This window comes from Cibotium barometz, chromosome 8 (assembly GCF_041138505.1).
Source record: "Cibotium barometz isolate CiBa-2024 chromosome 8, ASM4113850v1, whole genome shotgun sequence".
NCBI lineage: Eukaryota > Viridiplantae > Streptophyta > Polypodiopsida > Cyatheales > Cibotiaceae > Cibotium > Cibotium barometz.
This window is the reverse complement of record NC_141053.1, coordinates 25,587,984-25,600,909: the sequence shown is the minus strand read 5'-3', so window position 1 is coordinate 25,600,909 and position 12,926 is coordinate 25,587,984.

Below are 12,926 nucleotides of genomic sequence, written 5' to 3'. Positions count from 1 at the left end.
TCAAAAGTAACTTCATAAACATATACAATCCATATTATGATCCCGACTATATGAGGAACCACTATAGCTATTCCATAACTCTAGTAAACCAAAGTGGATATCATATAACTTATAAACCACTCCTGACATATCAACCATAATCTCACCAACCATACCAATGACATAAGTGTAGACGTTTCTTTGTGTCATCCATATTTTCACTAGTTAACCTTGATATCTCAATAGAAGGGATTCCTCTTTTGTATAAAACTACGTGAAAATGGATGCGCTTGAGGATGAGCATTGTTTATGTTTATGGTTTGAGTCATTTTCACTTTTATGGTATAAAGATATTTTTTTTCTATCACGCGATGACATCATAGGATGTCATGTGATGATGTGTTATTTTCATTATTACGTGGGCTTTACACATGGTCTAATGTATAAAGAGGTTTTAAGTTTTTTGAAAACTTTTTTGAGACGAGCCTGTTTTAGATGCCATTGTTGTGATCACCCTCTCTGAGATGACAACCTAAAAGTGCATGAGGGCTCATGTTGCTGAAACAAGGAGGGCATGAATGGATATAGAACATGTAGTGAATCAAACCCTTAGCTAGACCACTAGAAAGTGCCAAAGCCATAGAGAAATATTCACAAGTTCTATCCATATTTGGCAACCCTATCCTAAGTCTTAATTTAAATCAGATAAGGGAGATACCAAGGAATCATAAGAACAAAGCTTTTAGAAAAAACAATGGAGTGTTTCCAATAGATTAGAAATCGTGAAAGACTATGATAGCAAGATATTAAAGAAGAAACCTAGTCATTTCTAGTGACCTTAGCTTTTATCATCTCAAGATTCTATAAGTGAAAGGACCAAGATAAGTTCTATGACCTCTTCTCAACCCTTCTGTGATCTTATGTGCTCGTAGGAAGTCTTATGGGCCCTTATGATCTCATTCAATCTCTAACAAGATTTTTTGCAATTATACATGAATTATATGAGCTCTTACATAAATTATGAGATCTTACATTAATTATGAGATCGTAAAAAATATTATGAGCTCGTGTATGGTCTTATGAGAGCTTGAGAGCTTCTACCATACACTATGTGGTCATAAAAGCTAATCTAGACATTAAAGGATAATCACATTGATCTAGGAAATTTCATGACCTCATATATGGTCTTATGAGATCTTAAGAGCTTCTACCATACACTATGTGGTCATAAAATCCAAGCTTAGACATTATAAGGTGATCACATTAATCTTTATTGTATACATGCAAGCAAAATCATGGTAAATATTACCACCTCAACATGGAAAGAGAGAAGCATAGTGGCAAATGTATATTAAGTTTAAAGAACTCTTATGAGCATAAAGTAACTCTTTTGTTCACTTTTACTTCTCAAATGATTCCTAGTCGTGCAAGAAAAATCATGTTTATGACTACCGCCTTAATATGGAAAGGAAGAATCATAATGGCAAATGTATATTAAGCTTAAAGAACTCTTATGAGCATAAAGCAACTCTTCTGTCCACTTTTACTTCTCTTACGAGCATAAAGCAACTATTGTGTCCACTTTTATTTTGAACTATTATAATTATTTATGGGCCAATCACTCATGGCATGATATCTTTACTTTAAGACTCAAGTCTTTAAATATAATTCTATTTCCTAGCAAGTTCCTTGCTTCTTTAACTTGTCACTTGCATATGTGTTTTTGTAAGGTTTGACTTGGGTAGCATAATAACATTTTTTTGAATGCTAAAAACTTATTCTCATCTAAGTGACACGGGGTCATTGACAATTGGGGGCAAAAAAATATCACTATTAGAGCTATATCTGCATTGGTTTTGGCGGATTAATTTATCATGGCTATAGACGTTACGCTAGTGTAGCGCTAGTGTCTATCTCTTGCTCTCCTATCTTGGCATCTCCTATGTTAGTGCCAAAGATTCCTAGTTTTGAGATTGGGTTGGTGATTGGTTTAGATGACACAAGAAACACTGTATCTCCACAAAGTAGCAATCTAATGAGTGGGACACTAGCATCACTCTCTTAATGTTTCTCTCACAGCTAGTATACCTAAGACTAGGAGAAAATTTGTTGTCTGGGTACATTCCTAGGGAACTTAGTTTTGATCATCTTAAAATATTATAAATGAAAAGATGCAGGGGGGAAGAGAGCTTGAGCTCTTGCAAGCACACACACACAGTCACAAAACCCTAATAGAGAACACACAAGGTGAGAGGCCGAAAATCTTCTTCTTCTCTACTCAACACTCAACACACCATATACAAGATAAGAGTACACATAATATGAAAGGTACTCAACCAATACATACACGGGTTCTCTATAGTGTGAACCCGACTAAATGAGCTGGCGCTATAACTATGCCAGTCTCTAGAATGGCTGTCACACAGCCTGTCATCCCACTGGCCGTGTATCACCCAAGATCTCACCAACCATGCCAGTGGTGTAAGTGTGGGGCCTATCCCCCAGGCGGGTCATCAGTGGCCACCGCCTCACTAGATGAGCTCGATATCTCAACACTCCCCCTCGAGCTCAACTCCATCTCATGTACACCAAGCGAAGCCCTGAATCTGCGGAGCTTCTCTGTACCTAATGCTTTGGTGAAGATGTCAGCTACCTGATCCTTTGTGCTGACATAAACAAGATCAAGGTCTCCTGCCAAGACCTTCTCTCTAACGAAGTGGTAGTGAACCTCTATGTGCTTCGTACGAGCATGAAAGACTGGGTTCCTGGCCAACTGTATACTGCTAATGTTGTCACAAAAAATGACAACTTGTCTATCCACTGATAGACCCAAATTTGCAAGTAGCTTTATCAACCAAGCTACCTCACATGCTGCCATAGCAGCTCCTCTGTACTCGGCCTCTGTACTCGATAGAGCAACCGTAGGCTGCTTCTTGCTGCTCCAAGTCACAGCAGCACTCCCCAAAGAAAACATGAATCCACTGGTAGATCGTCTATCTGAGATACTACCAGCCCAATCAGCATCTGTGTACCCATGTACACATATCTCTGCCCCAGTCTCATAGAATAGTCCACAATGCAAAGTAGACTTCACATACCTCAGTATGCGTCTCACTGCATCCAAATGCGGTTTCCGTGGAACCTGCATAAACTGACTCACCAACCCAACAGCATAGCTCAAATCTGGTCTAGTGATCGTCATGTAGATCAAACTTCCTACTATGCGTCTGTACATAGTAGGATCCTCCAAGATCTCTCCTGAATCTGCACTCAACTTGCCATTCTGATCCAATGGCACAGAAATAGGCTTACAGCCTGTCATACCATACTTGGACAGCATGTCCAAGCCATACTGTCTCTGCAGTAATCTAATACCATGTGGTGACCTAATCACCTCAATGCCCAAGAAATATTTGAGCTCCCCCAGATCCTTCATCTCGAATTTCTGTCTAAGCAAGATCTTTACATCAAAGATCTCTGCATCATGGTCCCCCGTAATGATCAAGTCATCTACATAGATGACAACAAGCACAACTCCTCTATCACCATGTCTCACATACAGCGAGAAATCTGCATTGGCTACATGAAAGCCAATAGTGACAAGATATTCAGAAATCTTGTCAAACCATGCTCTTGGTGCTTGCTTTAAGCCATACAAGGCTTTCTTGAACCTACAAACATGCTCGGGGTGACCCACATCCTTCATAACCAGGTGGCTGCAACATATACACCTCTTCTTGCAAATCCCCATGCAAGAATGCATTCTTTACATCCATCTGATGTAAAGACCATTGCTTTGACGCAGCCACTACTATCACAACTCTCACCGTTGCCATCTTAGCAACTGGGCTGAAAGTTTCCTCATAATCAATCCCATATGTCTGCGCATATCCTTTGGCTACCAATCTAGCCTTGTACCTATTTATGCTTCCATCACTATTATGTTTAACTTTGTACACCCACTTGCATCTAATGGCTTTCTTGCCTTCAGGCAATTGCACTAAATCCCAAGTCTCATTTCCATATAGTGCATCCATCTCCTCGTCCATAGCTTTCTCCCAACACATATTTCCAACAGCCTCATCAATGCATGTGGGCTCAACAACCTGCACAACCTTTGCCATATATGCATAGTGATGTGCCACATAACCATCATAAGTAAACCTCTGCACAGGGTTCTTCTTTCTCCCTGATCTTCGTAGCTTTTCATTCATGGCTTCCATAGCCTTCTTTACACCAGGTGTTCTCATAGCTGGGATCCCAAGCTCCTCATCAAGGCTCATATCTGAGCCACTAGACTCTCCATCAACATGAGAATGCCCTGCAGAAATGTCAGGCATACCAAGGGGCTCAACCACTTTCTCTTTTCCTTTATGTGATGTAGTAATCACATTTGCAGGGCTGGTATTATGACGCAGCCTGCCACTCCATGGTCTATCAACAGACCCACTAGATGAGGACTCTCTTGGTCCACTCAAAGACTGTGATTGTTGACCTGCATTCTGTGCAACCACATTTCCACTCACATCAGCCCCAACAGTTTCTTTTTTAGCAGCATACCAGCTGCTCATCTCATCAAACACAACATCCCTGCTTACCCTCAGCTCACATGTAGTAGGGTTATAACACCTGTATCCCTTTTGCTCAAGGGAATATCCAATAAACACACATTTTTCAGCTTTTGGGTCCAGCTTAGTTCTCAGCTCATCTGGCACATGCACATATGCAATGCATCCAAAGACTTTCAGATGAGACAAATCTGGTTTTCTGCCAGTAAACCTCTCCTCTGGAGTTACATCATGTATGGCTGTAGTTGGAGTCTTGTTCATGATGTATACTGCTGTAGAAACAGCCTCAGCCCAATAGCAATGCGGCATATTCTTCTCTTCCATCAATGCTCGCGCAATCTCAGCAATGTGCCTGTTTTTCCGCTCAACAACTCCATTTTGCTGCGGAGTGTATCTGCATGTAAACTGTCTCCGAATACCATTCTTCTTCAAAAATTCAGAGAACTCATTGGAGAAGTACTCTCCCCCTCCATCTGACCTTAGGCACTTTACATATTTTCCTGTTTGCTTTTCAACCAAAACTCTGAAATTCTGAAAGTGAGTGAACACCTCACTCTTCTCCTTCATGAAATATACCCACACTTTCCTTGTGTGGTCATCAATGAAAGTCACATAATACCTCCAGCCTCCCATAGATATGGTCTTCGTAGGACCCCATACATATGAATGCACAACATCTAGTGCATTTCTGCTCACATATCTGTTACATGGAAACACATGCTTTGTTTGCTTCCCAAATTGGCATGCTTCACAGATTTTCTGCATACCTTCCACTTTAAATTTTGGCAGCCCTGTCAAAATTCCTTTTGTCTGCATAGACTTCAATCTCTGCACATTTACATGTCCAATTCTTTTATGCCATATGTCTATGTCTGCAACAACTCCTGAACCATTTGCAAACATCGCAGCACTCATTTCAGGCATGTCTACATTCAACGTAAACATTCTGCCCACTCTATTGCCTTTTGCAACCAACCTGCACTTATCTTTGAAATCTTCAACATAACACCCATCAGGGTTACATTAGGGAAAAACGGAGCTCATTTTGGGGCTCTGTAAGAAATTCACTATTTTTCGATTTATTTCTCTCCTAAAAGATCTCAAAAATAATAAAATATGGAAACGTGGCTCAGAACTGTCAGTAAGGACCACTGAACTGTCAGTTCAGAAAAGAATAAGATAATCTTTTGTCTAACTAACACGATTTTGCATTAAATATCTCCTTTATTTTTTTTGTTTCTCGAAGATTTCGCATCTCTTTTGACGACGTGTGCAGGCCTCTCATAAAGAATCCATCACTGAACTTAATGATTGTATGGATACCGCCACACTTCCACAATTCATGTTACAAAAAGACTATGAGATTGACAAGCCAACTTTGCAACCTCAGAAGCACAAAAATGGTCAATACTAGTGAGTTACAATCTCAGAAGAAGCGATTATATCATCTTCACATCGACTTAGAAGAACAATATGCTCCAGCACAAAAAAGACGAAAGGATACGGTGCTAAATGCTCAACAACGGGAAAATATGAGAAGAGAAGGGCTCCAACATATTGACTTATGGTGTGATGGAAGTATATATCCAAAATGTCTAGTACAAAACTCTACACCTCCATTTGTCAATCCAACCACACTATTGAGGTTTGCGGGCGATGGACAAAATGGACTTCTTGGTTATATTTCAGCACAGTCTGCATTTGCAGAAACATATAAAACAATGTACCTACAAGAAAAGGGAGCCAGGATTCAGAAGATAGCTATTCGTGCAAAATTGGAGCAGCAGTTTGCAGAATGAAATTGAGGAGCATTCAAAGAGTAAAAAAGAGTTAACAAGATCAAGAAGGAAGAGAACCATGCTTGGAGACAGACAACGAAGTAGGAAGATTAAAAACATTGCAAATTTGAAGGCTGGGACTGGTGGATGCAAGCGAAGAATTCAGGAAGCAAGGTTAGTTTGCAATTTTTTATTTTTTAAACTCAAAAATGCTCTCAAATGACTATATCTATTTTGTCCATTAATGCAAAACAGGATTGGAAGTGTTGAATAATATAGGCATATTGTGTTGTTACTATATTGTTACTATAGGAAATTATTGGAGCCTGCAAAAGAAAATATGGATCCCAACCTTCTTCCAGTTAAACAAATGAAAGGATTGCTTTCTTGTGGTGTAGCAAAAGGTTTGATTGAAGAAAAAAAATACAAAACAATCAAACACAATGTTGTAGAGGACTTTATATCCAATAATCAAGTTGATGGTACTACAATCCAAGAGGCTCTTGATGTTAGTGGAGTTAGCAGGAAGGGATATAGTTCGATTTTCCATGCGATATCCTCAACTTTGAGAGATCAAAGGATTAAACGAGTTTTACTGCCAAATCCAGCAACAGTGTGGAAGATAAGAGGTCATTTGAATGAAAGTATAGATGAGTTTATTGGACCATATATCCATATTGAAGAAATATTTCATGGTGCTAAAGGAACCACTGTGTATGACCCTTGGAACAATATATTTGTAGAATGGTCGAGTTTTATGGAATAACATTTGAAGAGTGCAAAGGCATTTTGAAATTTGTTATCAAACTGGATGAGTGTGAAGTTGTAAAGGAAAAGAAAATGGAAAGGATTACTATCACATTGATGAATGGAGCACTTGATACATCATTGAATGAAGCGAGTTCGAAGTATTTTAGTGTGCAGTCGGAGAAACACATATGGTGGTTGGGCTCATTCCAGGTATGATCATTTTTTATTTCGTACTTGATTTTAGTCAATGTTTTCAAATCTTTTATAGTAAGACTTTTGTTTTCTATAATCACAAGTAAAGACAGAAGACCATGAAACACTAGATTGGGTGTTTCACCACACGGAAATACCAAGAATAATTAAAGGACAAGTGCAAGGAGAGAATCTCCATGTTGCAGGAAAAGGTGATTTTCAAGTAGAGTGGCATATGGCGGGGGATCTTAAAACACTTAAGTGCATGTATAACGTTAGTAAAGGAGGTAACTCAAAGTCTCCTTGTCTTTACTGCAAAGAATCAGTGCAAGTAATGGATTCCAAATGGTGGAAGAGAGCACCTAATAGAGATAAAGTTGACCTTGACTTCAAGGCCATTCTTGACATTCCACTATGTAATGTTCACATATGCACATTGCATGCTCTATGTCGAATTATTGAGAAATTGGTATTTTTGTATATTGGATTTGCTTGGAAACTCCGTCCCGAAAGAAATAGAAAGGATGCTCTTCATGCATTGGAAAAAGTGTCATCCGATATAGGTCTGCATGGAGGTGATGTTCATATCACAAAGGATTTTAAAAAGTCTACCAATGGCAAGGAGGTACCAATCAAGCCCTCTATTGGTGGTGTTAAGGCAAGAAGATTCTTGTCTCGACCCAAACACAATAGTAAGCAAGTAAGGCAAGGTAGAACAGTTTCAAGGATTAGTTATGGATTGTGGAAGCAAGTACATAATGCCGTGAAAGATCATGAGGCAGATGGAGAAGCACGAAATGTGAAGGCAGAGGTGTGGAGGTCTCTTGATCAACTCTTCATGTTCTGTGACAATGTAACATGGACAAAGAGTGATTACAAGAACTTTGAAGAGGCAATAAAACATTTTGGGAAGTCAATGAAAGACGCATGGACAGCCTGCAATATAACTCACTACATGGTAAAGTGATGTCTTCTTCTTTTACTTAAGTGTGATCCTCTTTTCTTTTATAACTTACTATGCATTCTTATGTCTTTGTGAAAACAGCATATCATCTACAACCACCTTCCCTATTTTGTCAAAAAGTATGGATGCCCAGCAATTTGGTCTACCCAAGGCATGGAGAAGTCTCACTACATGGCACGTAATGCATTTTTCAGACACACACAACACTATGGAGGGAGTCAAAAGGCAAATAGTCTGAAGGAAGTCTTCCAATGGTTTTACTGAGGCATTTTACAAAGGCTGCATGCTAAAAGAAAAGTTGCTAGTTCCAAAGTCAAGCTTGCTTTTATTCTAGCCCAAAAACAAAGACGAAGACAAACTTTGGACAATTCAATGGCAGCAGAGAGACATAGACAGTGGAGGGATTCGAAGATATTTAGAAACCATAAATGGACAAGTAAACATGAATAGCAGTTTGTAACTTATTGGTGTTATGTCCACATGTTTTCAAACTCAATCAATAGATTTTTATTCTGTGGAACAAGTGACTCTTGTTGTAATGCCTATATGTTTTGAGACTCCATCAAAAGTATTTCTTTTGTGAAACATGTGATCTATATTAACAAGCATCAATACATCCATATATTAACACACAAAAAATTCAATCAATACTACTTAATTATGCTAGACATACTGTTGATCCTTACCAATAAAGTACTGAGTGTCAAACACTTTTAGAAGCTTTTGAGTGTGGGAAGAGTACTGAAGTGTCGTACGGTGATGGGACAAATGCAAAAGGGTACTGATCGTCCGTACGGACAAGGAACTGATGAGGATCAAAGACTTTGTACAAATCAGTTCAACTTCAACATAATGTGTGTGCTATATTTGATGACTAAATCCTATTACTCCCAAGGCTTGCGAGTCGGAACTCTCTTTTTGAACTTGATTGGACTCTTTTTCTTCCTTATTGGCTTGATGTCGACTTTCTGTTTATCAATGCTTGCCTCTGTTGCTTGTCTGAGAGGGGTATCCTTGTCTTCAGCTATCTCCACGTGTTCTTCTTCTTGGATTGTGTGGCCTGATGCAATCATGGGTGGCTCTCGAAACCTTATGAGCTTGTGTTTTCCATAGCCCTCTAGACATTTGGGCTCCTTAACACCACATGCTAATGCATAAGAAGTGTAAGACAAAAAGTAAGAGGCCCTAGAGGCCTGCTTATTCACATAATCCCCAAATATATCTATGGCGGACAACCTCTCTATTAAAATGATCTTTTCCTTTTGCCATGGAAGATCATGTCCACCTAAAATCCTAGACAAACATTTAAAGAAGTAAACAATGGCTTCTCCATTGTTGCTCAACTGCCTATGGTAAATCAAGATCTTAGCACTGCCTAGATCATGAATATAATGAGCTAGGCTTGACATTTTGCCAAACCCAGCCGGCCTGCTTCCACTTGATCTCTGGAGGAATGTGTCATCCTCAATTTGTAGCTGCCATGTATCAAAAGATTGTAGTGAGACAATGATACATAACTACAAAACATTTAAACACAAGATAAAGTATTTGATTTGAAGTAATAATATCATACCCTCTCATTTTCATCAGCAACAAGAAGTTCATCTTTCCAAAGATTTATTCCTCTCCCCTCCAGTCCAGCCTCTTCTTTAAGTTTTTCCTTATGAAGTGATGAGAGATTCATAGCTTCCTGGGTGAGCTGGAAGGCAGCTTCATCTGGCTCTTGGAAACTTTCAGCCTCTTTGAAACAAATAGTAAGGGCCTCTGCAGGATCAAAAGTTGTTTCCAAAGCTAGCAGTGAATGGTCATCCTCTATGCCAACCTCCTTGTCAAACCTTGAAGCCTGAGCAATAAGGGAAATGGCATAGTCCTCCCTCAAATTGAACATACACTCTATATCATGGAGGAAAACATAATCTTTACCACCAATCAAGACACCTGGAAGCATGGGCACTGCATAGTTGCTGCTCTGAACATCAAAATCTTCAACTGGCTGTGCTGCCCTAAGAGTTTCAGTCCTCAGTTGAACAAGGTCAAGAGCAGCCACTTGCAGCCCCTCGTCCTCGAGGTTGATATCTTCTTCCTGCTCTGCCATATCTGTTGCCATAGGAATATCCTCTTTTGCCTCCGCTACAGATATATCTTCTTCTTCAGTCTCCTGCCCTTGCTCTTCTAGAGATTGCTGTTGAAAGACAATGTACATAAGGAATGCCATGTTTTCCTCAAGCACTCTACACTTTCTGGTGTGCAAGTTACAGCTGAATTTATATTCCTCAGGCAGGCTGTCAAACCTTCTATTCACATGGTACCTCAGCTTGTCAATAGAGACAATATGATTTAAATGCACAAAAACCTTTTCACCTTCCACAATCCTTCCTGCCTCTGTCAGTTGTTTGAAGGTATCCCAATGGTCTGAAAGGAAATCTCTGTGATGGTCCAAAATAGAGCTCATAGTGAACTCCCTGTTGAAAATACTGTGGTATATGTGGAAGTTCCTCTGAGCCTTGCACTTGTGAAGAAAGTCAAATAGGAGCAAATCTGGAGATTTGTCCTCTTCTGGTTCCCTTTGTTTTGAAAGGGAAGACTCACCTTTCTGCTCTAGTCTCTTGCTTTTGCCTGAACCAAAATTTATATAACATGAATTCTATATGCTTACATATGCAATCAGATAATGTATAGGATATCACCAAACAACTCTCTTCATAAGCACACATGAATCACCTGGTGATTGCTGTGGTCTGAGTATAGCAGCAGAAAAGTCCAGCTTCCTCTTGAAAGGAGGGGCCTGAGGATCAACTGTTCCAAAGCAAAAACCTTTCTCATCATCAAGAAAGACATCCCCACGGACATAGAAAGCAAAACAATGAGGAAACAGTAAAAACCAAAAGGGACACAAGAATTTGCAACAAAACGCGATGCAAATCCATTTGAAAAATGTCAAGTGCTCTCCTCGCATTTTGTTGCAAATTCTAAATTTCTATTGACATCCATTTCCAATCAAATGCTAGGGATATCTCACAATGTTCAGGACAGTAAATGATACCAGGAGGAATTCCCCAGGGCAAAAGAGATTAAAAGAAGGAGGAAAAAATAAAAACTAAAACAAATATCAGAATTTGCAGGAAAACGCGATTTGGAGCATTTGGAAAATGTAAACCACTATAATCGCATTTTGTTGCAAAATTCTAAATCCTATTCATATCCATCTCTAATCAAATCCTAGGGTGATCTGCTAGATTTCTAGGCACTGAGATTCAAGAATTCTACAGATGGAAGAAATATATATCAGAAAACATTGGAAAGGGTATAGATCTCTGACCTTTCTTTTCCTCTTCCATACTGTTGGAGTAGCCCTGGAGATTCTCCTGCTCTCTTCCAAACTTGAGCTGTAGCACTGGTAACCTGGAGATCTGGTAATGGTAGTAGTCTTCAGACAGGTTGCAGAGTGGATGGAGTGTGTTGGGTAGAAAGTAATCAAAGTGGGAAAGAAAAGGATGATGGGAGGGTGCTGGCAGGGATGGAAGACGGGGAGGGAAAAGTGTTAATGGATCTAATTATGAAATCATGATTGGCACAATTTCCAAGGCAAAAAGTGACCCACAAATTTCAAATTCCAAAAGATCTGGTGGGACCCACACGTGTTAAAAAACGACTATATTTCACACGTGTGGTATTTAATAACTCCTTTATTTATATTTTGTAATAATCTACTCTCCTAACTCAGTTCTCTTGCATCTCTACCTCCCTACTCTAGACCATCAGCATCCAGACCAGCAGAGCAGAGGTTCATACCCAGCACAGGATACTCATCATCAGCACATCACACTTGCAGATAGCTTCCAGGTTAGTAAGAAAATCTTTTTCCTTTTCTTCTTGTTTAATAGTATATTAGGGTAAGGAACTTATTGATGTGATGTAGGTTACATATTATGATAAATATTATATGCATTTTTTAGATTTTCTCCACTGCATGTAGAAGCAGGAAGACTTTTTATTTGGGCCTGTTGAATGAGAGCTTGATCACTTCTTGATGTCCATAGGCTCAATCCATGTTGCACCAAGCTGCATACACACTGAAATGACTAAAGGCATGCTGAAGTATGCTGTCTCTAGAATTTGCAGCAAAATGCAAGGAAAGGGCTTTAGAAATCTCAAACAGCCCAAATCGCATTTTGTTGCAAATTTTAAAATGCTTCTTCATCCACCCATTTCATTGTGATTTTGTAACTTTCTAGGCTATTCAAGGCTGCATAGTTCTTGCATAAACTCAATACATATTGTTTATAGTTGAAAAGATAGAGAATTCATTGTGGGGATGCAATAGCATGTTGTTTCAAGTATTTGCAGAAAAACGCGATTATGAGCTGTTAAAAATTTCAAATCATCATAATCGCGTTTTGTTGCAAATTGTTCAATTTTGCTTTATCCAATTTGTCATCACCTTCTTTTATCATTCCATGTTCTCCATGTTTCTAATCTTTTTCTATTGCTTTGTATGGACCTTTTCAGAGTGATGGCAAGAACCAAGGGGTCCAGCAAGGGGCCAGGGCTTGCAGCAGCAGCAGCTGGGGCTGATGTCAAGGAATCTAGTGTGCCTCCAAAAGGAAGAGTTGCACATGGCAGGAAGGGGAAGCCAATGAGCATGCTGCAGCAAAAGTCCAAGAGGTTAAAGCATTCTGCAGGTGTGCTAAAGGA